Source organism: Ranitomeya variabilis, chromosome 7 (assembly GCF_051348905.1).
Source record: "Ranitomeya variabilis isolate aRanVar5 chromosome 7, aRanVar5.hap1, whole genome shotgun sequence".
Classification (NCBI taxonomy): Eukaryota; Metazoa; Chordata; class Amphibia; order Anura; family Dendrobatidae; genus Ranitomeya; species Ranitomeya variabilis.
Genome location: NC_135238.1, coordinates 70,143,086 through 70,148,508, shown reverse-complemented (window position 1 = coordinate 70,148,508; position 5,423 = coordinate 70,143,086). Strand labels below are relative to the sequence as shown.

Sequence of the window (5,423 nt, the reverse complement as noted above, 5' to 3'; positions counted from 1 at the left end):
GTTCCAGTATACATTTGGTACTCCCATACTGTTTGCTTATGCATTAAATGCAAGGCCTGCCTTGCCACAAAGTCACACGCACCCCAATAAACCTTTCAACTGACGTACTTGAGGGCCTCTTGACAAAAATGTTCCCATTAGAATAAAGTGTGTCTTCCATACAGTTTGACTATGCAGTGAATTGCAGTGTTAAAGGGACTCTGTCACCTGAATTTGGAGGGAACAATTTTCAGCCGTAGGGGTGGGGTTTTCGGGTGTTTGATTCACCCATTCCTTAACCGCTGGCTGCATGCTGGCTGCAATATTGGATTGAAGTTCATTCTCTGTCCTCCGTAGTACATGCCTGCACAAGGCAATCTTTTTGAAAGACAAACATTTTCCTCTGGGGGGGTACACATCAACATAGTGTGTAATTATTTTTTTTATGGGCATCATAAACACCCTGGAAAATGGTAACGTGGTTTCCTATACAGTTGCTGCTTGGAATGTACAGATTTTTAGCAAAAATATGGTGGATGCGTCATTGGATGAAGTTATCAGCAAAAGGGCATGGTGATGGCAGGAATGGGAACGTACGGGATTAATAACAGCGGTGGATATGGGAGGAATCGGTGTAAGATTGGTGTAACAGATGCTCATCTGAAGCTTGGCATAAAAGATGCCCATAAGAAATATGTTGCCAAAGACGCACATGTCTGTATAAATGGCAAAGTGCAACCTACTCGTGAGATGCTGAATTCTAGAAAGCAAATCAGTGATGGAGGAAAACCAAACAAACTGATGGATGAAAAACTAAGTTTAAAGAGGAATGCACTGGCCGTAACTGTCAACACATCCGTGGCACAAGGATCTTCAGCTTCACCCTTACATGTTACCAATAATATCCAAATGTCACAGCCAAAAACTATTTGTTCTAGTGTAACACACACTGTTAAAGGAATGCCAATAAACGTAGTTAAGCATGAACCTGGGAAACAACAGATTTCCTCTTTACAAGATATGGACGATGTTTGTATTGATGATGACTTGGAACTTTACCACAACTTCACCAAGAAGACGAAGATCACAGCTGCAAACAATGTGCAAAAAAGGCCGTGAATGTCTGGAAATTCATTTTATTTTGGGCAAACTTTTCCTCTTACTAAAGTGTTACAGAATGATGCATACACAGCTCCCATGTCTACTCAGCATGACACTTATCGCCACCTTTATTGCACACAAAGGCTGTAACCAAAGTGTTGCGAACGCTTGTCACAAAGGAGGCAAGCTCATCAGTAGAACCCACTCATAACGAGTCTGTCTTTAGCTAGTTAGAAGGCACAAAAATGACCATTAATAATTTGCATCCAAGAGTTACAGAGGAAGATATTGTGGAGCTTTTCTGTGTATGAGGTGCCTTGATGTGCACCTGCTTGTTGAGATCCGGAGTTGCAGAGGTTGTGTTTGTAAGAAAGGAAGATGCAGTTGGTGACTACAAAAAACAACAACAGATACCTAGATGGACAACCAATGAAATGCAATCTTCCTTTGAATGGTAGTGTGATAACATCAGACCAGCCCATACATCTAAGATTAAGTGACACCCCATTAAAGAAAGAAGGTTAATGTTGAAGAAACACAAACTCCTCCTCTTCCAGTTTTACTTAAAATCCTCCAGCTGAAGTTAATCCTGATATTATCTTAAAAGCACTCTTTAAATACTCAGGGTGGTCAGCAGTCATCCATCCACCTGCATTTAAGATTAGGCTGTCCCACTAGTTAATCCCTTCAGTGAACACCGTAAAAAAAGCAAAAAAAAACGAGGCACGAAACAATGCTTTATCATCATACCACCGAACAAAAAATGGAATAACACGCAATTAAAAAGACTGATATAAATAAAGATGGCACCGCGGAAAACGTCATCTTGTCCCGCAAAAAATGAGCCACCATACAGTATCATCAGCGAAAAATATAAAAGTTATAGCCCTCTGAATAGAGCGATGCAAAAATAATTATTTTTTCTATAAAATAGTTTTTTATTGTATAAAAGCGCCAAAACATTAAAAAAATATATAAATGAGGTATCGCTGTAATTGTACTGACCCGAAGAATAAGAGTGTGTTTCCATGGTCAGGAAACGCTGCATGTTTTGCGCTGTGTAGAGCCGCAGTGTGAAATACGCTGCATCCAGATGTTACAGCATTGTGAAGGGGATTTCATGAAATCCCATCTTCACTCTGCGTTAAAACACGCAGGCGGCAGACCAGCAGCATGTCTTTTTACAATGCGGCGCTGCTCCGTCGCCACGCCGTAAATTTACTATAGACTATCGTTAGATGCGGTAAAACCTCATCTAATAATTAGTCAGATGCATACTAACTGTGTAAATGCAGCTTACTACGCATGTCTAATAATTTTCATGCCGGCTCACCTGTCCCCCAGTCGGAAGTCCCTCGTCCACTGCAGTTTTCGCAATAACTTAGCTTATCGCGAGAACTGCTGTGCACGTGGCCTGGGGTTATCTCCGGTCACTAGGCTGATTCTCACGGTCAGCTGATCAGCTGATTGAGAGAACGCTGCAGTGTAGGTGATCGCTGGAGAGTTATTTTCGGCGATCATCTACAGGCTCTGCTACATCTGGATGTCAGGCATCAAGATGGAGCAGAGCTGGACTCGTCTAGACTGTGTGCACAAAATACACCATGCAACATACACCATGCAACATACACCATGCAACATACACCATTAGTGTTGAGCGATACCGTCCGATACTTGAAAGTATCGGTATCGGAAAGTATCGGCCGATACTGGCAAAGTATCGGATCTAATCCGATACCGATACCCGATACCAATACAAGTCAATGGGACTCAAGTATTGGACGGTATCCCTGATGGTTCCCAGGGTCTGAAGGAGAGGAAACTCTCCTTCAGGCCCTGGGATCCATATTAATGTGTAAAAGAAAGAATTAAAATAAAAAATATTGCTATACTCACCTCTCCGACGCAGCCTGGACCTCACCGAGGGAACCGGCAGCGTTCTTTGCTTAAAATGCGCGCGTTTACTTCCTTCCGTGACATCACGGCTTGTGATTGGTTGCGTGCCGCCCATGTGGCCGCGACGCGGCCAATCACAGCAAGCCGTGACGTAATTTTCAGGTCCTGAATGCCTAATTCTAGGCATTCAGGATTTTAAAATTACGTTCCGGCTTGTGATTGGTCGCGTCGCGGTCACATGGGCGACGCGACCAATCACAAGCCGTGACGTCACGGGAGGCAGGAAACGCGCGCATTTTAAAATTACATCACGGCTTGTGATTGGTTGTGTGCCGCCCATGTGACCGCGACGCGACCAATCACAGCAAGTCGTGACGTAATTTCAGGTCCTGAATGCCTAATTCTGCCCTTTCACCGCTCTGTGCAGCGGCTTTTTTCCGGTCCACGTGTGCCAGTTAGCAGCGCTCCTGTTGTGTGCGGCGGGCATACACTCACCAGGGAGGACGCTCCCTATACCACCAGGTGTTTGTACCGCCCCACACTCCCACTCTTGACATCGTAACACTATCTACTTGGGCCGCTGGTGTTTCCCTTCCCATACCCATCTGGACGGCTACAGCCTTCACTGGGAGCACGTTAGCACCTTCACAAGCAGTTTTTTCTATTATTCAGTAAGTGTGTTTTTTATCTTTACTTGCCACGCACTTTGATGTGAAACCTCGGCTTTAATAGGCACCTGCTCTGCTCTTTCGTGTATTGGTTATTGATTGCCTATATTGCCTATACTCCTATTGTGGTGCACGTCTTGTCTAGTTAGACGTTCACTTTTTATTTCTCTGTACTACTTTATCTAGTTAGCGCAGTGTCCTTATTGATTTATTAATTATTCTCTTTGGTCACTTGACAGAGCCAGCACAGTAGCTGTCTAGGCACCTGCAGCTTTCCAGTTTTATCCTTCTGGGAGCGCCGGTGTGTTTTTATTTCTTTGCTGTATAAGGATTTGTTTAGCCAAGCTGGTATCTCTGGAGATGCAGATATACCCTCCATATCTTTAGTTAGCTGTGGAGATTTTGTATTTTCTGTGGTGGATATTTTCTAGTGTTTTAATACTGACCGCATAGTACTCTGTCCTATCCTTTCTATTTAGCTAGAAGTGGCCTCCTTTGCTAAATTCTCATTTCAGTCTGTGTATGTTTTTTCCCTCTCCTCTGACAGTCAATATTTGTGGGGGGCTGTCTATCCTTTGGGGATTTTCTCTGAGGCAAGATAGTTTTCCCTTTTCTATCTCTAGGGGTAATTAGTCCTCCGGCTGTGTCGAGATGTCTAGGGAGCGCTAGGTACATTCCACGGCTACTTCTAGTTGCAGTGTTAAGTTCAGGGCCTGCGGTCAGTACAGGTACCACCTTCTCCAGAGTACGTCTCATGCTGCTCTTAGGCCACCACATCATAACACCGAACCCTGAAACCACATGCATATGACCACACTGGCACTGAACACGTAACTTAGTTGATACTAGTGCATGACCGTGCGGCCATACAAACCTTTTATAGCTGCAGCAACTTCAGGACTTTCCTAGAGGACCAATGGGAGCTGCTGCAGTACCTGAGCATGTGACCCCCAACCTCCAATGAGAGGTCTTATCCTGGGCATGCTCAGAAGAGGAAAAGCAGGACTTAGTCCCAGAGACGTCTGCTTGCTGCTGACCAGTACTGGCTACAATGGCTGAGCCTGGAAAGGCAGCAGTAACCATCCGTACAGTATCAGCCTGAGCCAGACGCTGAGATCGATGTCTCTGCTGAGCAGGCTCCACTGTGGTTGGAGAAGAATGGGAGACCACAGTGGAGATGCAACATGCGACATGCACCATGGAACATACAACATACAACATACGACATGTGACATGCACCATGCGACATGCGAGATACAATATGCAACATGTGACATGCAACATGCAACATGCAACATATAGTACATACAACATACATATAGACATACAGTACATACATACAACATACATACATACGTACAGTACATACTGACCATCACCTTGATCCCCAAAGCCATTGTCACCTGTAAAAAATATTAAAATAATAAACAAACAATATACTCCCTGATAAGCAGAAATCCAATTAAAACGAGTGTCTCACGACGATCTCCCATGGAGAGCAGCCACATCAGCTGATGCGACCACTCTCTAGGAATACAATAATGAAAAGTATCCTACAGCAATGTATTCCTCTGCCTCTGTGAGAAATAGTCCTACTTTCACTTGTGGCACTGCGGTGTGGGAAAATTCCCACGCAGCTTTGCCATAAAGTGAGACTCTGAACTCAGGTAACTTCTTCAGTGATACACAGCAGGAGCCATTGTCTCCTGTCAGTGTGTCACTGAAGGTCTATAGAGCGGTGACATCACCCGATGTCACTGTTCTACAGGGGAGATCATC

General features: G+C 44.3%; 1 pseudogene; it reads left to right on the top strand.

Annotated features, from left to right (window-relative positions):
- Positions 1-564: 564 nt before the first annotated feature.
- On the top strand, positions 565-1,823 carry LOC143786244 (polymerase delta-interacting protein 3 pseudogene; annotated as a pseudogene).
- The last annotated feature ends 3,600 nt before the right edge of the window (positions 1,824-5,423 follow it).